General features: G+C 36.1%; 1 long non-coding RNA gene across 1 annotated transcript in view; it reads left to right on the plus strand.

Moving 5' to 3' along the window:
• The first annotated feature begins 258 nt into the window (after positions 1-258).
• LOC117072568 overlaps positions 259-24,704 on the plus strand; it is a 62,012-nt gene continuing 37,566 nt past the window's right edge. Inside the window, exons 1-2 of the long non-coding RNA XR_004432859.1 lie at positions 259-363; positions 4,437-4,519. This is a non-coding gene — a long non-coding RNA (uncharacterized LOC117072568). The remainder of the gene's footprint in view (positions 364-4,436; positions 4,520-24,704) is intronic.

Here is a 24,704-nt window from a genome sequence, read left to right on the forward strand (position 1 = left end):
CTCCCATATTGAAATGAAATGATAAAAACCCCCATGATTTGAGTTGGGTAATGTTTTATCATGATATTTTAATGGAATTGGCCTTTATCCCTGAGTGGAACAAAATAACAGGTCAGCTAGTTTCTAAACCCTGCTAAGTATAGAGTATTTCTTTAGACATCCCTTCTCTAAGAAGGAAAACAGAGTCCCTCACAGCTAGTGGCTGTGGTAACCGAGTTACTAAGTAACCAAACATTGAGTAAAAGGAAGAACTCCCAGGAAAACCAAATAGAATCCTTCTCACTAAAGAATCTCCTTTCTGATTTGCTTTGATCCTCTCTCATCAAGTGTGGTATTCTGTTTTAGTAAGAAAGACTGTCCTCAGTAAGTGTTTATTTACGTTTTTTTTTGTTGTTGTTGTTGTTTATTAAGACAGAGTCTCAGTTGCCCAGACTGGAGTGCAATGTCACGACCTCGGCTCACTGTGACGTCCTGGGTTCAAGTGATTCTCTTGCCTCAGCCTCCTGAGTAACTGGGACTACAGGCGTGCACCACTACGCCTGGCTAATTTTTGTATTTTTATTATAGATGGGGTTTCACCATGTTGGCCTACATAGAATTTAGAGAGTATTATTTGCTATCATTCCATACCTTCTTGCAGTTTTTCAAAGTGGGTAATTGACATTCTTTATTGCTATATTCAGTTGTAATTTTTCCTGCTATATAATATTTCTGTGGAAGAATATATCTATATCACAATTTAGGTGTCATTCTCCTGTAAACAGACATTTGGATTGTTCCTAGTTTTATTTTTTGTTTATTTACTTATTTTTGCTTTTGTGCACAATGCTTCTATGACTGTAATGAAAGCATAATACTGAATAAATAAAATGGATAAGACTAAAAAATGTAACTTTAATAAAGCTCAAAAACAAGAAAAACTTGGTCATATCTTGTTACGGGATATATATATTTAAATAAAACTAGTTTTTAATGTAAGAGAATGTCAAACATAAAATTCATGAGAATGAAACATGAAAGGAGAGAAGCATACTGCCTAAACAACATTTGTAATAACCCTTTCAAAATATTTACAGAAGGTTCCAGAGGGTTTATTTTTAAAATTATGCTTCATAACTTAAGTAATATTTGGTATGTATAAAATGTTAAATATTTTCAAAATTAGGAGATACATTATTACATTTGTTTTTCAAACCAGTCCTGTGTGTCAGGCTGAACGGATATAATTGCCCTTGTTTTACAGATGCTGGAGGTGAGATATAGGTCATTTATCCAAGGCCTAATTGCTGCTAAATCTTGGAGAAGGGCTAGAAGCTTCATTTCATTAATCAATCAATTAATTAATTTGATAAACATTTTCTCTATTCTCCTTTTTGAGAAAGGCACTACCATCCACCTAATGATACGGCTACAAACCTGAAAGTCATTCGTAATGCTTTCCTCTCTCTACTTCAACCAATTAGCTATCAATTTCTATTAATATTATCTCCTCAAGATACTTAAATCACTTCCTTTCTCATTATGCCTATGGGCATTACCTCATAGATCAATTCATCTTTGTTTTACACTCATATGGTGACAACTGCCTTCTCACCTTGTCTACAGTCAATTATTACAGTCTTGTCCCAGTCAAATTTATTGTCAAAGTGAAAATCTGAGTGCCCCCACCATGTTTTTTTGTTTGGCTTTGTTATTCTGTGCTTTTTTTTTTTTTTTTTCTTTGAGACGGAGTTTCACTTTTGTTGCCCAGGCTGGAGTGCAGTGGCGCAATCTGGGCTCACTGCAACCTCTGCCTCCTGTGTTCAAGCAATTCTCCTGCCTCAGCCTCCTTAGTAGCTGGGATTACAGGCGCATGCCACCATGCCTGGCTAATTTTTGTATTTTTAGTAGAGACAGGGGTCTCACCACGTCGGCCAGGCTGGTCTTGAACTCATGACCTCATGTAATCTGCCGGCGTTGGCCTCCCAAAGTGCTGGGCTTACAGGCATGAGCCACTGCACCGGGCCAGAGTGCCCCTTTTAACAAGTGACTCTGACTTCCATTCCTAATATTGGATAATAGCTCCATATTTCCTCCAGGGGAAAGCTGATGCTTCTCTTTAGGGCATCGCAAAGCTGCCCACAGCCTGTCTTCTGCTGACACCTCAAATTCGTTTCTTACTATTTCACCCACTCACACCATACCCTCCAAATACTTGGTGGTTTCCAGGACACAGACCCTTTTAAAATACCCTCAGAATTCTTTTTGGAGAGCTACATTTTATCAGATATATTACAGTAAACTCATATATCACATTAATAATTTAGAAATAAGATTTGAATGAGATTGTAGTTGATTGGTTGACATAATAGCAATTTTAATAGAATTAAATTAAATCCATTCATTTAGTAAATACTTAAAAGTGGCTACTACAGGCAAGGCCCTAGTTTAGGTACTAAAATACCTAAAATATTTCTACTTTTGTGGAGCCTGCATTCCATTTTTCTACTTTTGTGGAGCCTACATTCCATTTTTAACTAGATTTTAATGTAATTAGTTACTCATTCATTTGATTTTAAAATTCTCCCTTTCATATTTTAGAACAAAAAAACTAGGCTTTTTGTTGGTTTGTTTTAGGTCAGCCAGCCTTTGAAAGCTTATGGACCCTTGGCATTCTGCCTCCAGGACTGTCCTATGGGTAAAACCGTCCTGCCATGGCACTGCAATCATTCCTATCTCTGAACTTTTCATACACGACTTCGTCTGCCTGCCACACTTTCATACCCTATTCCCTACTTCCTGAAGCTCAGATGAACCTATTCACCTCATTATTATGTGTCTCTCCAAATAAAGTTCAGGCTCCTCTATCTCCAGATACCTTTCCCTATCTAACCCACCAGCTTCATTCTAGACCTAAATTTAGTAAAAACATATCATATTGCTTCCTTGCTCAAAACTCCCCATTGGCATCCCATCATGCCACAATAAAACAGAGATACATTACCATGGTTTTAATAAGATTTTTATATAATCTGGCCATTGGCTAACTTTCCTTGTTCATTTCCTCCCAATCTTCTTGTGCTCCTCTCTGCTATAGTCACGCTGGCGTTCTTGCTATTTTGATAGGAGCCAAATTTATGCTTTTGCCCCAGGACCTTTGCACTTGCTGCTGCCCAGCTTGGAATGCTGTTTTTTATATATTGGAATGACTTCCTTCCTTACTTCATTCTGATACCTGCTGAAAACTTGCCTCATTAAAAATCCTTCCCTAACCACCATGTCTAAAATAGGACTTTGCTGCTACTCTCTTTCCCTTTTCCAGGCTTTAATATCTTCATTGCACTTACCATTTCCTAACAGTATGTTACATATTTAGTTGTTGATTTTCTGTTTCACTCACAATAAATGTAAACTCTAGGAAATCTTGCCTGTTTTGACTGTTTTGTTCATTGCCAAATCCCTAGTGCCGAGAAAAATGTCTGACACATAGCAGAAGTTCAATAAATATATTTTTGATTAATGAATGAATGAATAATACCACAATAAACTACAGTCTATGCAGGTATTACAATCAGGGAGATATGTGTTCCTCTATGCCCTTTTCATGATGCATTAATGACAATCTATTTATTTGCCTTTACTCTGTACTATCCTGTTAATAGAAAGATAATAGATGAAACTATGTCTTATTCTGCTAATAGATAGAAACTATGTCTTATTCATCTCAATATTAGGATGCAGTGGGACAAGAGTAGGCTCAATTAGTATTTACCATGAGAAAATGCATTTTATCTTTATCAGGGTTGCATTGTGTATCCATGGGTTATATTGATGGGGTTATATTGGTGGGAAACATATATTTCCCAACTCAGTCATTACTTGTACTTGAGACTGTCTCAAAACAAGATTTTCAGAAATTCAATGAACTAAAGAGAATAACAAATATAATGCCAGGTATGTTAAAACATCTAAAACACAAATATTGTCTCATTTAACTCAGTTCATTGAAAGGAAAGAGAAAAGCAAAGAACCATTCTGAATAAATCCTCAAAAACAGTGTCATCTGCTTTTAGGGAATCTTTAATTAATTAATCAATACATTCCTTCACTCATTCAAACACGTTTTTAAACGCATTAGCAAAGATAGATCAGGCCAAGGCTGGTGGCTCATGTCTGTAATCCCAGCACTTTGGAAGGCCAAGGCGGGTGATCATGAGGTCAGGAGTTTGAGACTAGCCTGGCCAACATGGTGAAACCCTGTCTCTCCTAAAAATACAAAAATTAGCGAGGCGTTGTGGCGGACACCAGTAATCCCAGCTACTCGAGGGGCTGAGGCAGGAGAATCTCTTGAATCCCGGAGGCAGAGGTTGCAGTGAGCCAAGATTGTGCCCCTGCACTCCAGCCTGGACGATAGAACCAAACTCTCTTGGTATTTACTCTCTTTTGTTAATTCATAGCTTGTTCTTCTCCCCTGAGACATGGCCATTTTCTCTCTTCGACTCCTCCACAAGTTGATGACCAAAACAACTTCTCAGCATTAGTAAAATTTTAGATAGGTTTCTTTCTCACTATAAACCCATTGTAATCCCCACATGTGGAAAGAGGGACGTGGTGGGAGGTGATTGGACCTTGGGGGTGGTTTTCCCCATGCTGTTCTTGTGATAATGAGTGAGTTCTCAGGACAGCTAATGGTTTAAATATGTGTGACACTTTCCCCATCTCTTTCTTTCTTCTGCCGCCATGTAAGACATGCCTTGCTTCCCCTTAGCCTTCTGCCATGATTGTAAGTTTTCCGAAGCCTCCTCAGACATGTGGAACTGTGGGTCAATTAAACCTCTTTTCTGTATAAATTACCCATTTCTACTTTATAGAAATTCTTCTATAAAGTAGTTCTTTATAGAAGAGTGAAAATGGACTAATACAGCCCCTGAGCTCTCTTTTCTTAGAGTGTTTACTTTGAAGACCTTGCAATTGTAAACACTTTCTCTGCCTCTTTGAGATGTAAGTCTACCAGCTCTTGCCAGTTTTACAACCCAGGAATCTATTTCTCAAGGACCTGGGAACCATCTCTTTGAAACGTTAATTATCAAGAAAAATAGCACCCTTTTCTCCCAGTCTTTCTGGGAGGATAGGAGCCTAAGTTAGACAATCACCAATTAGCAAAAAGGAATGGCCTGATTGCATTGACCAGCCTCTTCTCTAATGTCCTCCAGTAGTTTTTCACGAGCTCACTTCTTTGTTTCACCTGAAACAAAGGCTGGAGACTTTTTAAACACTGGGGAGAGTTAGTGAAAAAGTACTGGAGGACATTAGAGAAGAGTCTCCAGCCTTTGTTTCACCTTTGTATCTTTTCTTGCAGCCCTGACTTCTACTGCAGTATTTTTGCATAAAGCCTTTCTTGCCTGTTTGATTGTATTTGGTGCATTTTTTCTTTGAGAGTTCCTACCATGTGTCTTTGTTCTGCTGCTCTGTGAAGTAGTAGGACCATTTTGTTTATTTCTTTGACTAAAGCATGTATCAAACTTGAGTCATGTATAGACCTCTTTTTTAAAGAGTAGGAGGGAATAAGCTCCTTACAGACCTCCAAATCTATGGAAACATTTTTATTTAAATTGTATACTGCAAAACAGAACTTTTAGAACTTGTAATATTTTTAAAGATTATTATCAAAATAAAAACACAAATTGGAAACACTATTGTGGACATTTTTACCCTGAAAATGCATGCCCTGTGTCCTTCCAAATTTTGCAGACATCTTGCCAACCCAGTTTGAGGAACTCTGCTAAAAACCCTGACCAATTCTCCTGGTGAGATACTCATTATTATGCAAAAATGTGGTAACAGCTCACCTTGAATTTTGTTTTGACTTTCAATTTTAAAAGAACAGTGCTTCTAAGAGCCAAATAAATGGACAGAAAGAATCATGGACCCACAAGGAAACCTTTCTAGTAAAGAACTGTGACCTTTAATGTATAAAGTTATAATTTAGAATTTTCTTTATTTACTTTCTTTATCTAGTCCCTTGTGTTCATAATGAAAACCCTATGATTTTACCTTCTAAGAGTGTGAACTTCACCACTGGCGCAAATTGCCCATTAGTCTTTGCTGCCCTTTTTAGCCCTGCCATGTAAGAACTGGCAGATGACAGTCTAGGATTACCGCATGCTGCTTAGACAAATTATTTGCCCATATAATATTGGCTAAGGAACTCATGATTTTAAAGTGGGCGCATTAACTGAAGTAACAGGAAAAAAAAAAAACCTACTAATAAGTTGATTTTGCTTATGGTAAGTTAAAAAAACAAACAAATAACAAAACCTGCTTTTTCAAATATAAGTGCCATATTTGTCTTAGTAGTATCAACTTTAATCAATACTCGGCATTGTTTTTTGCTTGTCTGTGTACAATATATGCATAATGTATTTGAAAGTTTACTAGGATAAACTGTATAACATGTGATAGGAATACTTAGAACAAATAAACAAGAGGAAATGTCTTATGGACTTTTACCTACTCATACAGATGTCACTCCTTTACAAAATAAATTTTTCTGATAAGGTGCTGAATAAATCAATAGAGGTAGACATGTAATATTTGTAAGCTAATGCTTAATAATTTATAATTTTTAAAAACTCAAGTATAACCTACACTATTTACAGAAATCTGGACATACAAAAAAAAAAATCAAAAAACAGAAAGAAAAGAAAACTATGCAGAAGTGTATCCAGCACGTAGGACTTTTTGTCAATGAAGATGTAGCAGCTGTGAGGGAGCTGCAGGTAGGGCAGGAGGAGAACCTGACTGCAGGGAAGTAAAAACAACTAAAATACATCCTCTGTTCAGAATTGTAAATACCAAGAGTGCACACCTAAAGAAATTCTTGAGATGTAAAAACTTGAAAGATTTGTGGGTTTTAGACTGTTGATATTAAAAACAAATATGATAGAATGAAATAGTGGATATCCCACCCACCCCCATACACTTTGGTCACACTTTCCTAATCCACGTATATATTATGTGATCCGTAATTCTAGATTAGCTAAAATACAAGAAACTTCTGTCCTTAACTCCATTGGGAAGTACACATGTAAGCTTTTCTCCTCTGAAGAGAAAGGTAAAATCAGTGTCCTTTAAGGCAGCAATGGCTTTAATGAGGATGAGTCATATCACTTAGGGAGGCAAACCTATTTATTTTTATTACACAACACTTTTAACTGGGGCCATTTTAAAAAGGCCAAATGACAGGGGCCAAGATTAGATGCGTCCTCAGTAGACAGCTGGCATGCTCCTGCCAGAATGAGGATTTAGAGGAGTGAGGCTGGTAAGAAATAGCCAACAATTTGGGGAAGGGGAAAGTGGAAAAAAATTAACTCCCTGAAGAAAGTAACAAATAAAAATGAAAAATAAAAACAGGTCACAGTAATTTCCCTCAGGACTGAAACATGTGACATGAGCTTTTGCATTAAGTTAGAAATTTCAGAGTAAGAGGCACTAGAAAAGAATGCAAAACCATGGGAAACAATGTTCCTATTGTATTTGGGAAGGCTCAACTAAATAGTTCCTGTGTCTTTTTTCAAACCAACCAGCTAAATAATGTGCTATTTCTTTAAAAGAACTTGCTTCTAGGAAAAAGGAATTAGGCATATTTTCCCATTTAATAATCAATTACAGCAGAGAATTTAAAAACTAATCAACTAAAGTGCATACCGTACAAAGAAAGTTCCTTACACTGCAGCAAAAAAGTGTTCCAAGACTCACCAAGTGACAGTATATATTGGACACATGACATCACTGAGGCAAATTCATTGTTGACCATTTCCAAAAGTTATGATGTTGTTTCTAGCTTCTAAAACTGACAGTCCTATCTACATTTAGCCTTTTCAAGGATATCACGCTCCTGTATTTAAACCAAACAATAATTTATTGCATAAGTATGCATTTGGGTTTAGGGATCTTTTAATGAACATATTTCGCTCTTTTTCTAGAAGCAGTATAAAAAATCTTGTCCAAGACTAAAATAAGTAAATAGCTCTCCAGAAGTAAATGGTATACTTCTCTGAGATATGTGGATTTGAAAAAAGTCAATGGTTTTGTGCACCAAGTAAATATGGAAGGAATCAACTGAATCTTCTTGATCTCATCTATAGAAGCTGCAGGGAAGCTGAATTTGTATTTTATAGCCATGCACCTTTAGAAAAAGATGAGACTCTGCCAGGGATCCTTAGGGATACAGAGGAAAGAAACGATACCTCAGTATTGTCAACAACTTTTATATATATATATATATCATATATATATAAGTATGTTATTTTATGTATATATAGAAGAACTCAACAATTGTTTGTTGAATTGATAAGAAATGACTTTTAGTATGGCAGCTATGAAAATTTCTGCACAGCAGAAAACATTGCCACAGAGAGTAAAAGTTAACTACAAAGTGATATGAAAGTTTTCTAGTAGATTGAAACTTGTGTAGTTGTGAGATCTCAAGGATTTGGAGGCAGACTGGGGGAATAAAATGTCAAAAAACTACTTAATGTAATTTTTTTCTGACTTAAACATTAAGAGATGAGGACTTTATAATATATTATCTTGCTATGTGATTATTCCTTAATTCAGGAATAATTAAAAACAGTAGTTTCTTTGATGATATATACCCTGTATGTTCTTTTATATATTTAAATGTGCATCTTTTTATATACTTTTTCTTAGCAAATGAAATGAGTCTATACATTAAAAAAAATTAAAAACAATACTATTCATTCCTTACAGATTGATTCTCTGCTATAAAAATAGTATAAATTAAGGAACATATGAAAAGGCTAAGATGTTTGAGAATATACAACTATTTAATAAATAAAGCAATGAGCATATAACACAGTAAGGTTGATTTACACTTGAGGAGAGATTTCCTAAAAATGAACTCGTTAAGTGGAATTTCAAGGTTACTTTGTACAGGGAAAGATGGTTCTCAGGCTGTCTGTCAATTAGCAAGAAAGAAAATGAAATGAAGTTTAATTATTGTACATTAAAAAATAGTTTTGCAGGTTGGCTGTTGAGAGAGGAGTTGGGGGAGCCCAGAGTAAACACAGAGTAAGGAAGAATAAGTGAAGAGTGTAAGTGAATAGAAGGACAAGAAGAGAGGCTTAGGGAGGTGTTTCTGTGAGGGAGAAGGGTAGGGGACATGGAGGAACAAGGGTAGCTCATCTTCAGCTAGATATCATTTATTATGCAGTTGTGAAAAAAAAAAAAACCCTGGTCTCTGTTATCAGACTTTCAGAGTTTGGTACAGACATCACCTTTTTAAAATTGCAATTAAAAAATATTTTGATGTACACTATACAGTCAGGGAACTATATTTCTAATGTATATTGTTTCAACACTCAAAAACATTCTATCCTGGAAAATTTCAATAATATACAAATGCGAGATTCATATAATTAAGTTAGCATCAGACTTAAACAATTAACCCATAGTCAATTTTATTTTATAAGTGACGCCTCATATTTTATAAGTGACGCCTCATCTCCTGCTGCCTATCTGCCTTCTTCTATTTTGAAGTGAATGCCAACATCATACCAGTTTATCCATAAATATTTGTATCTCTCTTTAAAATACAAGGACTTAAGGAAAAACCAAAACCACAATACCATCGTCATATGTAGATTATACATAAATTTTACCACCTTTTTCTGGTAGAATTTTATTGAGTAAGTGATTTCACTGATGGAATAATGCAATATAAAATAGGAATGGCATGGATATATATATATATGTATATATGTATATAAAATATAAAATAGGGATGGCAAGAAATGAGAGATGGAGCAGAAATGGACAACTCAAAAAAGCTGAAATTTAAGGTGAAACATTTAAGCCCAGAGAGAATTCCCATATTTATAGGGACACCAAAGTTTCCTCTCTTGTAAGCGGACTGAAACCACTTTTATTTGAGGATCTCAGCAAAAGAGTATTTCAGAGTGCTGGAGGCCTGAAGTTTGGGTACACCCAAGCAGTCAACCACTGGGTTACATATGATTGTGAGCAACATAGATGTTCATAGCACTTCTCCGTGGACTAATCTTATCAATTCAGAGGTGTATTTTGTTAGACCATACATTTAAATTGTACCTAAATGCCAATGTATTAAAAAGAAAGAGGCGTTTGGTAACATAAAACACCTTTTAAAAATGTAATCAAAACACTCAGTTACTTGATATGTAAGTTAGACTATTCTTTGATCAGGATTAAGCAAGTTAACTCTGTGGTGTTAATTCTATGACTACTGATTTGGCTTTCTGTTGGATCCAAGCTAATTAAGTGGTAGATCTGCAGTTATGAAATTCTTCTTCCTAACTGGTCTTAACTGTGTTTATTAATTATACACGCACAATTTTTTAGAGTTTTCCCTAGACTGATGCACACACAGGCACACACACACTATATACAACACAGGCACATCTGTAACCATACTGTTTATGATGAAGAGAATACAAAAGAACCTGAGCTTCAAATTTTTATTTAAATATTTTAATTTTTCCTTGATGCCCATGATAATCATACATCAAATTACAGTCATTCAAAACAGAACCTACTAGAACTTACCTTGAAAGGTAGATGAAGGGTCAGTTATTATCTTAACACATCCTGTATAACAACCTCTCTCCCTCTTTGGTTCAGGAACCAAAGGGCACATTTTAACTCCTAAAAACAGATTTTGAAGAATTCTAACTATGACTGGTTAATGCTCATTAAGTTGGAGGCTGCACAGTGTAAAGAGCATGTCTTCAATTTCTCTTCTCACTAGAGTCAAGCAGATTTCTCTCTCTCTGACTTTTGGTGTCTTTGTTGAATGAAGTTGGTAAGTTGACACTACTATCTTGAAGGATCTTTGTTAGTACAAAATGAGACTACCAGGGTAAAGTTCCTATCAGTCGCTGATTACATAATAGTTGTTCAATAAACACTGTTTCTCTCCACCTCCAAGCTTGTTTTGTGCCATAGATTCACAGGGTAATGATACAGAATGAATCATGTACTTGTCTTAAGATTCTAAGGAAGAAAAGCTTTTCCTTGGGTAAAGTTAGGGCATGTCAATTATTTTTCCAATAACCTGAACTGCATCTCTTAACCTTTTCCAGTTTATTAAAAAAACTCCTTAGATTGCCAGAATGAACTGAGATATTTATTGGCTCTTATAAAGCATGAGTTAATCAAGTTAATTTACGAGCTCAAGTGTTTCAGAGTATATTTGCTAGTGAGATTAGAAACATCTCCACTAAACATCAGAACTTCTTACATTGTTACCTGGCTAAATACTTAGATGCTGCTAGGAAAAACAGGGGAAATTAATGAGGTAACAATAAAAATAACAGTGAAGATTTCTCTTCTGAAGAATGCATAAATTGATGTTCCTTTCAAGCCTTCAGGAAGCTCTAGTTGATTCTGCATTATGATGTCTGCTCGTAATGAGATACAATAAAATGCCTATCATCCACTGTGTATTACAAAGCCATTTGTGAGTTATGAGTGATGAAAATTGGATCCGAGTTGATATGGAGATTGTCTGGACAATATATATAAAGAAAAAACAAAATTTTGATGAAACAAATTGAGAAGTGAGCATGTATATTTAACTTCGGGTAATGTTTATTTAGCGATAGTTATTAGCACATTTTTTAAATGATGGAGCTAATTACAAATGAATCCCTTCTCATTGAATTAGGTTTTGAAGGACCTTTACTTAAAATCCTCTTGTTAGTAGTTAAACAGTGGTCTTCATTTTATTCATTTCATTGATCACCATGGAATTAACCCCTCAAATTAGTCTGGATCAGTGTGGATTTACATTATAAACTACAAAAGTTTGTCCACAGGGATGACAGACATGGCAAAAGAAATTAACACTTCAAAACACTGCCAATTTAGTGACCTACTTTTAGGGAAGATTAACCTATAGCGAGGATGTGAAACTAAATTAAATTCCAGTTAAATACAAATATTTTCCTTCACATACTGAGTCATCTGATTCAGACCCCACAGGGTGCAGTGTTACTTTGCTTGGTGAGCTGCATAATTATTTATAGATTTTCTCAACGTTAAGCTTACCCCTTATCTAACTTTACACAAGCAGTCTAGTTAGTGACTCTTGTAGCGATACCCTGCTGCATAATATGGTCCCACATGGTAGGTCAGGGCCCAGCTGCCCCTTTTTCCATTCTTTGTTATTGGTTTGAAAATATCAGGACAATGACTGCATGCCACATTGGTTTTATAATTTCTAATCTAATGTCTCTCCAGGGGACTCTAATTCCATATAATATATATAAAACAAAGAGATAAATGTTACTTATTATTGAGAGTGGAGGTTCAAGGACCTATTGTGAAGCTTTGTACTTATTGATGGAATTCTAAAACTAGGTTATAAAAAAAAGTCCGTTCTTGATGAAGCATTAATGATAAATAGCAAGCCTTCAGGAAGCTAAACTACTTAACACTTAAAGACACTTTCATTTGAAGCATTTTAAGGATATGAACTAATAATGGAATGCAAATTGTATTTCTTAGAGGGTGTAATATTCGTTCTACAATGAAACTGAATCAGTGCTAATTGGATGAAATCTTTAAGTTTGTAAAAGTAACAACTTGCGTGTATGTATGTGCGTGTGTGTGTGTGTTTTAAAGAGAATAATTTTTGACTTATATGATGCATATGGTTGACTTAAGGCCAACTAGATATGTTTCTCTTGCTTAGGAATAGAGGAAAAGACTGGGCGCAATGGCTCACGTCTGTAATCCCAGCATTTTGGGAGGCCGAGGCAGGCAGATCACGAGTCAAGAGATTGAGACCATCCTGGTCAACATGGTGAAACCCTGTCTCTACTAAAAATACAAAAATTAGCTGGGCATGGTGGTGCGCACCTGTAGTCCCAGTCACTCAGGAGGCTGAGGTGGGAAGATAGCTTGAGCCCAGGAGTTCAATACCAGCCTAGGCAACAAAGGGCGATTGCCATCTTGACAAATAATTTTTTAAAAAATCAACTAGACATGGTGTCATGTGCCTGTAGTACAAGGTATTTGAGAGGTTAAGGCAGAAGGATCATTTGAGCTCAGGAAGTCAAAGTTGTACTGAGCCAGGCTCGCACCACTGCACTCCAGCCTGGGTGACAGAGCAAGACCCCTGGGTGACAGAGCAAGAAAAGAAAAAGAAAAACTTCACAGAAATATATTGGTTTTAAGAGCATTTTCTTACTATTCAATGTAGAAATAAGTGGAAAAAGAGAAGAAGTTGATCATGGTGTCATCTAAGGTAAGGCCTCCCGGAGCTGGACAGAATGAGATAAAGTCCAGATTCAGTTGCCAATTGCCTTTGTTACCCTTAAAATAGCCTTAAGAAAATCCCTTATACGTAACTGCTATGTATAAAAGTCTGAGGGACAGATACCAAAATGTCAGTGTATTAAATTGCGATTAGAACGGGGGCAATCATATGGACTTGAATAGTTTATTTTCTTGATTAGCATGTTCTGTCTCCATTGTCAAGCTACTTAGGAAACTAAATCGTAATCAGGAAAATGCTATTTGAGAACAGAATATGAACAGAAAGAGTTAAATAAGTTAAATATGCAGTGGCCTCATTCAAAGGTGGCTTCACACAAATTTCTCACAAAGTAAGAGGCTTGCCAGTGGGAGTGGAAATTAGTAAAGTCCATCAGCTATCATCATCTCCATCCACCTCCATTGAAGGGATAGCCTTGCTATACGGATTAGAAACAGCTGACAGCTGAAAGCCGAGTCTTCACACTAAGAAGTGTTTGAATGGGCTGCTAATAGGCACCTCTATGACTCTCTTTTTATGTCCATGCTGACCAATTGCCTTCCTGATGGTCATAGTCCTTTTGGAGGGATGTGTGTGTAAGCATATTTGTGTATAGTTGGATTAGAGTTAAACTCAACTGTATGGTCTATGAGCCGCCCTATCTCTTTCCATTGACTGAACATATCTTCTCTGATCCATTATGTTTTGCTTTTACAATTTACTTCTCCGTCACAAACTCATTTACGTCCAAGTTCTTTGAGGAACATTTCCATGTAGCTAGCTTCATACTTATTAAGAAATGTTATTATACACTCTATTTCACTGAAAAAAATAAATGTCCTTGCCTTGACATAACAATTCTGACAAACTAGTAAAACTGTTCTACCTCTTCAAGTTGTGTAGTCTCATATGGAAATAAATTTCCATACGATAATGCAATAATTTAATATAATAAATAAGTTGAGGTTTTTGTGATTGTATCTATCTACTTAATGGTAAATAGCAACTGAGCACCGCCCATATAAATCTTATGTTAAGTATCATGCAAGCTGACATATGACATGAGGGAAAGCAAATTTGAGATATATTCCTAAGTTTAGGCTCCTTATTATCTCCACTTAGTCCATGTCTTGGTTTGTTTTGGCTACTATGTTATTGGTTTTACAGCATTATTATGAAAGCAGACAGATATGTGCCTCTTGTCTTCACATGAGAAAATGATGTTTTAAGCAATAAAAATAAACTGTCCTATCTAACTTTTTTTTATAAACTATGTTCCTTGGTTTTGCTTGAAAGCATCCCCTGGATAATACAGAGTAATGCCGCGTGAGTGAGGGCTTGGGCATAGTACTCTGAATTACCTCATGATGTTTGCTCTAAGAGGAATAGCTCTGCTTTCTAATTTCTATTAAAAATCAATTTAGTTTCTAAAAACGGTACTCTAATTTAAAAATTTCTCAAGACATTAGCCAACCCCTTTGCTAATAAATGATTCCTGTGGGCAGTAGCAGCACTTTAGAAGCTACCTTTTTAAAGCCACAATGCTGGATGGCAATAGAGTGCTTTCTGGCATTCCCTCTAGTAGAGTAGACATATTCCTGGAGTGTGAGTCAACAGACCTAGATTACAATCCAGATAAGTGTGTGTTTCAAACAAGTTATTTAATCCTTGGCTATTGGTTGCTCTTATGGGTGGAATTGTGCTCTCTCTACTAAATTCAAATGTTGAACTCTTAAGCCCCGGTACCTCAAAATATTGTCTTATTTAGATATACCGGGTTTTTTTAAAAATTTTTTTTCAGACAGAGTCTCATACTGTCACCCAGGCTGAAATGCAGTGGGGCAATCTCGGCTCACTGCAACCTACACTTCCCAGGCTCAAGCAGTCCTTCTACCTCAGCCTTCTGAATAGCTGGGATTATAGGCACACACCACCATGCCCAGCTAATTTTTATTTTTTTTTGTAGAGACAGGGTTTTGCCATGTTGTCCAGGCTGGTCTTGAACTACTGGACTCAGGCGATCCTCCCAACTTGACCTCCCAGAGTGCTGGGATTACAGGTGTGAGCCACCGTGCCAGGCTGAGATAGAGTTTTTACAGAGATAAGTTAAAATGAGGTCAGTAGAATGGGTCCTTATCCAAAAAGACTTGTACCTTTAAAAATGGGAAATTTTGAGACAGTCACATATACAGAGGAAATACCATGTAAACATAAAGTTGGTGAACTACAAGTCAAAGACAGAGGCCTGGATCACATCTTTCCCTGACAGCCCTCAGTAGAAACCAACCTTACCAACACCTTGATTTCGGATCTCTAATTTCCAGGATTGTGAAACAATATGTTTCTATTGTTGAAGTCACTCTGTTTGTGGTATTTGTTATTGCCACCCTAGCAAACTAATACAGCCTCTTATGCCAAAAAGTTATAATGGGATCTTTATGTTACAGCCCTTCAAATTATCGTTACTGCTCTTCTGGACTATTTAAATTATTCTTCAGTTCATCTCTATGCTGTTGTAATCATATTTCAGAAATATAGATCTGATCTTGTCAATGTCCTGCTTATAGTCCTTCAATAAAACACCTACAGAGTAAGTTCATACTCCCCATAGCACCAAGGGCCTTTGATGCTCTATTCTAACGCTGCCTTTTCAGGTAGCCTTTCTACTCCCAAATGCCATTTTGCCCATACTCCCATTTCCTCCCTAGATAGTCCTGCTTTTTCCATTAGTTTGGGAGGTCAAGACCAAGGGCAAGGGAAATGAGGGAAAAGAATTCTGGACAATGCTGGAGAAGATTGAAAGGGAGAGGGGATAAGAAATGGGAAGAAGAAAGACAAGATAGTAAATATTTGTTAATTCACATAGTTTCTATGTGAATTAAGAATTTAAATATTTGTTGATTAAGGTTTTAGTCCAAACAAATTAGGTAGGTTTATATATTCAAAGTTTTTATTTTGGTTGGTCTTGGCAAAATTTTTCTAGACCTCTAGTGGCATAAATGATTGCTTTGCAAAACATCTTCGAAGTGTAAATTGTAGGATTTTATATATGGAGGCAGATGCCTTAGCGAAGCTTTTCTGTATAACCAGGAAAGACAAGCCAGCTTTGCTCAGTGTCAGCATGGTGCACTGTCTACCACTATGCATTATTGATATAGTTTGGATATTTGTCTCTATCCAAATCTCATATTGAAATGTCATCCCCAATGTTGGAGATGGGGCCTCACAGGAGGTGTTCGAGTCATGGGGGCAGATCCCTTATGGCTTGGGGCTGTCCTCATGATAGTGAGTGAGTTCTCATGAGATCTGATTGTTTAAGGGACATGTGATGTCCCTACTCCCACTTCACCTTCCATCATTAGTGAAAGCTCCCTGAGGCCTCCCCATAAGCTGACCAGATACTGGCGCCATGCTTCCTGTATAGCCTCTAGAACTGTGAACCAGTTTAACTTCTTTTCTTTATAATTACCCAGTCTCAAGTATTTATTTATAGCAATGCAGAAACAACATAACACAACAGTATAGTACTTGACACTTGATAGATAACAAAAGAAAATAAAACAAAAAGCAGTATGTTGAATCACCTTGACCTCTTCATAACTTGGTTTCTTCTCCTGAAATTTGTCTTTGTTCTTCCCCAGAGGTATTTTGGTCAAAATGTAAATATTATAAAACTATCCATTTATACCATTTTGAAAATAGATTACATATATATATATATAATTTATATATACTATTTTTTAATAATATGGCATTGTTCTGTACCAGCTAGACATTCCAGAATTGCTTAGAAGAATAAAAAAAATCATTAAACGGAAGTCTTTGTTACTGCTCACCTATGGGAATGTCTACAAGTGAAACTGCCTAATTGCAAATCAACCCCTGCCTTTTGGGGCTCATATTTGAAATCACTGTTCTTTTCCCTTTCCATAGCAGCCTCAAATCTGCCACTTGTGGATGACTGTCTACCCTTCTAGATAACATTTATCACCACCATCAGTCAGGGTACACCAAAACAAATTTTGTATGTATCATCCCAAACACACCCTCCAAATGAATCTAGCCATTCTCCTGTGATCCAATAACCAATATTGACAGAAACTGGATTTTAATACATGAATATAATAACCAAAGTTTACTTAGGAGGAGAAATAGCTTGTTTTCACAGCCTCTCAGGTCCTTTATTTTACTATTTTGTGACAATGCATATGGGCTTTTAGGAGCTCCAGTTAATATGTAATTATATTAATTTGAAAAGATAATCAGCAACAAAGAAGGACTTAGGGAATAGGCCAAAGTATGGACTGGAGAAGATAAAAAGAGGGGAGCCTGTAAATGAAGAAAGGAAAAACAAAATTGGCGAAGCTTGTAATTCACACAGGTGCTATGTGTATTATTCTTGACTGCTCAAATGAAAATTGAATCAGGGGGAGGAAGTGTTATATTGAAGCAAAAACCTTCCAAATTTTAGCAGCTTAATTGGTGGCGTTATGAGCATTCTAAAATGTTTTAACATCACTGTTCCAAATTCTATGAAATAGAGCCATTTTAGTGCTTCTAGACCCTATTATTTTAAGTTTTAACATTTTTTCCTGAACTAAGTGTGGAAGATTAAGGTAAGGTAATTTGGCTCCTGGGTCAGCCTTGGCATTCTTCACCCTGCCCAGATGTATATGATTACATTTTCTATTATGTGAGCCATAGGGACATATGGTATTTTCATCAAAAAGTGATGAAAGAAAACATCTTTAGGAAAGCTAAAATATTGCCTAACTTAGGAAACAACCTTCTTAGACTGGAAAGATTTTTTCTGCTTGGCTATCCAGCAGTCTAAGTGTAGTATGTGCATGAAGAGTGTTGAGGGATTAAGCACAATTGGAGAACAGGCACATAAACAAATAAACCGAAACTATGTACCTTACAAAATTGGGTCAAATACTAGATTGTTCATGGTTTATACCAAAAAAATAAAGAAAAATAAAGAAACAAATGATATATGTAGAAATGGGTAATTTGACTTGTGTAAAACTTTGGCAATTGACAAAGATACAGCCAAAAAGTAAAACTATTCACTCATTCTCCAGTATTCCTGAATTTAACCCTTGATTAATTGGAAAATAGGCTGAAGCCTGTGCAGCTGTTCCCCAAATGCACTTTAACTAAAGAAAAGTTAGGCGTAAATTCCCTCCTCTACTAATGATTTAGGAATATAAAATGATAGCAACTAGCAGGCCTCACAGTGACATTAGAGTTCAGCCTTGCCCACTCTATCAGTGCTTCCGGAGCTGAGTACCCAGCATATAAACTTTGGTCATATGAACAATCACCACATTCTCATAAAATGTTTGCTTGTCTTTTGAGAATTTTAGTGTATGCTGAATTAAACATCCATACTCATACTCTTAAGAATTACAAAGCATAGAGTTCCGTTAAAAAAAAAAAAGCAATGAGTCAGGACAGCTTTAAGAATATTTTAACCACACATTCTTTTCTTTTTCAATTCCTCTATCAGCCAGGAATATTTTTTCCTGAACGTAAAATGCAACTAGAAGTGGTATCAATGTAGTATCCATTTAACAAAACTGTCTGGGACCGAAGTGATGATGATCTCATTTTCTAGGAAATAGTCTTCTTAGAGAACACATTTTAAGGGACTTTATACTAAAGCTGCTCTTCAAGGTAGAGTTAGTTCATGACATTCAATAGGAAATCTGTCTGGATATAAAAGCATTCAAGAAATCCAGACTTTTTCCTTTGAAATCAAGTGTTTTCCTAAGAAGGAGACAGTCATTTAAGTACAACAAGAATGTGGCTGAAGAACTATTTATCTTGGCAATTACGATTATGCTCTTGTGTTAGTTACGAGCACTAAGCACATTATCATTTGCATTTACTTATTAAAATCACCCAATTAAGAAATCTATTTTCAGCACTTTGGTATGCAGGCACCATTTCTAAATAGAGTGTTGGGTCTTTCAAATGGAAATATTTTTCTCATGTGCAGACCACTCTATTCCATTGCTCCTGAAATGATAAAGTAATTAGAAGTCCAGACGAATATAAATATAAGAATGTGCATTAAAGTAAGCACTTACTTCCAATTGACGTGTACTCAAAAATAGTTTCTATTTTTTTCAACAATTTTTTTCTTAGCTAAGAAGAAAAATGCTGGAAAATAAATAACTGTAGCTAGAAAATATATAAATAATGTACCAAGAAATGTAGACAGGGTTGAAAACCTATTGGGAAAATGCAGATTTAAAGATAATAACCAAGATAATGATGATGATGATAGAGGAATAAGTAATTTTCAAAAGAAGAGTAAAGATAGGTCACATAAAGTTAGTTTTGTTTGTTTGTGTGTTTGTTTTTAAGATGGGTCTTACTATATCACCCAGACTGGAGTGCAGTGGCATAATCTTGGCTAACTACAATGTCTGCCTCCTGGGTTCAAGCAATTCTCCTGCTTCAGCCTCCTAAGTAGCTAGGATTACAGGCATGTGACACTACGTCAGGCTCATTTGTATATTTTTAGTAGAGACAGGGTTTCACCGTATTGGCCATGCTGGTCTTGAACTCGTGACCTCAAGTGATCCACCCACCTCAGCCTCCCAAAGGGCTGGGATTACAGGCGTGAGCCACCAAGTCTGGCCAAAGAATTTTAATAGTAATATAATTGCACTGAAAAAACGATTATCCTGCGTTTTCATCCTGTATTTGTCTTTATTGTATTAAATTTTAGGACAGTTCCCTCTTCAGTGCTCTGCCATGTGCTTATGCTCTTATACTCTGAATTTAAATGTTTGAATTAATATTTTATTGATGGTAAGCAATGCCTATATCCATATATAGCTCTTCTGCACTGATAATGCATAGAAAGGGTGCATCTGTTTTGATGTAAACATTATTTTGAAACTCTTGGTTCATGATTATGGCTCGCTTTTCTATTCAAATGTTTTTTTATTAGTGATAAAGTTCTCAGTACCATGTCTCTTGAAGAAAATTCAAGGCACAAAATATGAAACAACACAAAATATGGAAGTTTAGTAGAATCCACTCTTTATATGAAACTGGTTTACTTTAAAAAGAAATCGTTAAGAATTTGAGAGTAACATTAAAGGAATAAATTACAAAGTACAATGATTTCCTCAGCACAAAGTGAAATAGAAATTTAGCATTTTCTGGTAAATTTGATATATATAGGCAGAAATACTTGCAAATCTCACTCCTTAAAATGTGTACCCAATAACTGGCTTTAGAATGTATTTGAAATTGTTCTTTTTATCTCACTTTACTCACTGGTTAAATAAAATATTATCCTAGAGAAAATTTCACAAGAAAGGTTTTCAGAATATAAATACTTATAGTACAGACACTGATTTTTTTTTTCTTGAGGAACGTTCTGCAAGTCATGTAAATAGCAAAACCACAGGGGTGTGTGTATATGTGTGTGTGTGTGTGTGTGTGTATGTGTGTGTATGTGTGTGTATTACATATATATATATATGATTTCCAAAACAGATCATTAGCAAATCTAAAAGCCTTTTAAAATGCTTATTATATTACCTCTATAATCATTGTGAAATGTTAGCTTCCACATCAGAACCCGGTTTTTCTTGTCACTGTTCTCAGTCATTGAGCCTTCTTTTGTGAAATACAGTATACACAGCTCAATCTCGTTTTCCTCTGACAGCCCTGCTCATTCTGTCTCTATCACTTTGGCAGCATCTTTCCCCTTCCTTCTCTGGCCTGTTTGTGTCTTAACAGTGCAAGCCTTGCCCTTTTTTTCTTTCACACAACTCACTCCTCCATAATAATCTCATCACTTCTACTACCAGCTCTAAACTGGTAACTACCAACTCATCTTCTATCTAGAAGAGAAGACAGCAAAGTTTTTCTGTAAAGGGCCAGAGAGTAGATTATTTAGCTTTAACAGGCCATACTGTCTCAGTCACAACTACTCACCCTTGCTATTGTGGTGTGAAAGCAACCACAGACAATACAGAAAAGAATGAACATGGCTGTGTTCCACTAAAAGTGTTTTTATGGACACTGACATTTGAATTTCGTGCAACTTTCACATGTGGTGATGTATGCTATGGGCTGAATCATGTCCCCTCAAAATTCATACGTTGCAATCCTAACTTTAAGTACCTTAGAATGTGACGGTATTTGGAAACAGTCTTTAATGAGATAATTAAATCAAAATGAGATCATTATGGTGGACCCTAATCCAGTATAACTGGCATCCTTTATAAGAAGAGAAGGTTAGGACACAGATGACTACAGAAGGAAAATCTTATGAATACAGAGGGCACAAATGGCTACCAACAAGCCCAGGACAGAGGCCTCAGAATAAAACAGTCCTACCGACACCTTGAACCTCCAGTCTCCAGAACTGTGAGAAAGTAAATTTCTGTGGTTTAAGACACTCAGTTGGTGATATTTTACTATACCATCCCTAGGAAACGAATGCAACATATTCTTCTCCTTTTTTTTTCAACCCTTTAAATATGATAAAACTCTTCTAAGTTTACAGGTCGTACACAAACAGGCAACGGGCCAGATGGGGCCTGCTGGACCTCATTTGCTGACCCTGATCTAGGAATCCTTTCCAAGCTTCATTTTTTTATAAAGCAGACTATTCAAGAGCTTCACTTCTGCAGATTCTTCATATTTAAACTCTCCCAAGCAAGTTTATAATAATTTGGGATTCTCCCCCTTTTGTATTTTCTACCTTGGTTAGCAGAATTGTCATCTACTCAGTCACCCACACCTTACACCTGGTAATTAATTATCCTAGATACCTCCCTTTCCTTCATTTCTCACATCTGATAAATTACCAACCCTAAATAGTTTTACCTCTATATGACATCTTCTATCCCTTAGTCTATTGTACCACTCTGCATATTTATCCTGATCTTTAGTTTTACTTCCTCTACCCAACTGTTCACATTGCTGCCACACCAACTTTCTAAAATCTGCATCTACTGACATTACTCCTCTGCTGAAAACCTTTCATAGCTTCTCTGGTATCCGAAACCAAAGTCTGAACATGATGCATGTTGTTTTCCACGAGGTCTTACTTCATCAAATTCACTCCTCTTTGGGCCTCTCTTTCAACAGCCATTCAAATTAAATACTTGCTATTATATTTCCAGGGAGGGCTACAGGTTACCCACCTCCTTGGCTTTCTGCATGCTGCTGTCTTTGTAATGCTCTCCTAGGGAACAAGAATGATGGAAACTACCTTTCATCTTCAGTTCTTACTCAAAGCTTGGCAAAAGGTAGGCTCTTAATGAATACATGAGTTAATGAGCAGTGATCAAAAGACAATCAAAAGGGCTGTGTGAGAGAAGCTAACATACATATATTAGCACATACATATGTAGGAGAAGCTAATATGAATGTGTGTGTGTGCGTGTATGCATATATGTTTAGACACACACACACAATCTCTCTTTCTAGTCTAGCCAGCAATAATTTAACAGGTATGGCAACTTCAGGAGCTGGGTTGAAGAACGGTTGAGTTGCACAGATTTTGGGTCTAGAATCCCCTTAGTTCGGGAAGCATCCGGAGGAGCTTCCATCCTTGTCCATTTCTTGCTCACTTCCTCCTCTGTAGCTTTGTTTACATGTCTCTCGATACCTAGACAGAGGCATGGACTTCTGGTTCTAATCATTCAAGGCTTACACATCCTTCAGCGCTCCACTCGGAATTATCTTTCCTCCGGGAGTCTGCTTCTCCTATTTCAGGATTTACTGACTATTCTCTTATCTCTTGTAACATTTAATATCCCACTCCTTAGCACTAACTTTTAAACTTGCTTTCTAATTCTGAGGCTTGTGTTCCTTTGCCTTGTAAAATTCTTTGTAAATGGCCAGCCCAGCACGTAGCCCAGTCCTAAGCACCATGTAGGCAATTGAAGGATCTGGGACAAAAAGTGTTCTTTGTTTGAATTTCTTTTACAGCTCTGAGTTTACTCTGCATTTGCACATGGGTTTTAATGTTTTGGGGCCATTGAACTATTTGAGAATCTAGAATATAATACACCTCTTTTCAGAAAAAAATATGAATACACACACACACACACGCCACCTACACACACAATTTTGCATGTAATTTTAAAGATTCATTAACCTCAGCTTACCAGACTGTAAGTTCCTTTGCATACAGAAAATGTGTTAAATCTCTCAAAACTTAGCACAGCACCTAGCTGCTCAATAAATCTTATCTGAAATAAGCGGAACTAAACTTAGCTCTTTGCTGGACTACATATTGTCTATTTGTATTCCATGCAATACTTAGCACAGTGTCTTGGACATATTAGCAATTTAATAAATATTTGTTGAATTAAATTTAATTCTGCTTTCTTTGTATCTCAGAGAAGCACCAATTACATTGATACAGGTAGTGGGGCTAAATAAATATTTAGAATGACTCTTTCAATACTTAATCTTATGGTTTTAACATTCTACAAACTCGAATCCACTAAATTAAGTATATTAGTGTTAACAGGTATATACTTTTAATCTTTTTTTATGAAGTGTTTAAGTTTTAAAACATTTGAGTCATAAGGAAACAAAGTAGAACTCATTCCTCCTTTTATAAATGTCACTACATTCTATTTCGGGAATAATGTGAATAAGGACCAGGTCTGAGGATTCTAAAATAAAGCATTTCTATCAGTGAAGGAAAGGCATGAGACACCTTTTTCTTCCACAATCAACCCAAATGTCTCACCACTTAAAACAGATTCTCTTCTGCTTGGGTAGCAATCCTGTTCTTAGCAGTTTTTAGAATAATGAAAAACCCTCTTCATAGTGACAGAAGTTTGAGCCTTAAAAATAAAATAAATAATTAAAAAGGAGAAGGGAGAGCTGATTGATTGGAACGACACCAAATTTTTATTTTCAATGGCATTTGTAGCCTGTAGAAGTGACACAATTTGTGTCAGTCTAGGAACTCAAGCTAACCAAACACAAATTGTAATTGACCAAATTAAAGTCAGGAGAATTGTAATTAGTTCATTAAATAAATAATATGGAGAATTTCTGAACTTAGTGGTGAGATACAAAACAACAAACCGTCTATTCAAGAGAAAACAGGACTAAAAAAAGATAAAATGAAAATAAAAGCCTAACTTTCTCTTCAAAGAAAACAAAGATAAGACAATGGAAAGAGACATTAAAAAAGGAAGATTCAATTAGCAAGGAAAGGGAAATGGAGAGAAATCCAAGTGGGATTCTCTGGGAAGGAAAAGAATGTGATGAGAGTTTAGATTGTAATCTATAAATAGCCTTTTATTTTATAAATCCTTCATGTGACGCATAGGCTCCATGGTGAGCCTCTCTCATCTTTAATACGCACGGTCTCATGGCACATACCTTTTAAGGCAATCTGCGA

The sequence above is a fragment of the Trachypithecus francoisi genome, unplaced genomic scaffold (assembly GCF_009764315.1).
Source record: "Trachypithecus francoisi isolate TF-2019V2 unplaced genomic scaffold, Tfra_2.0 Lachesis_group4, whole genome shotgun sequence".
NCBI lineage: Eukaryota > Metazoa > Chordata > Mammalia > Primates > Cercopithecidae > Trachypithecus > Trachypithecus francoisi.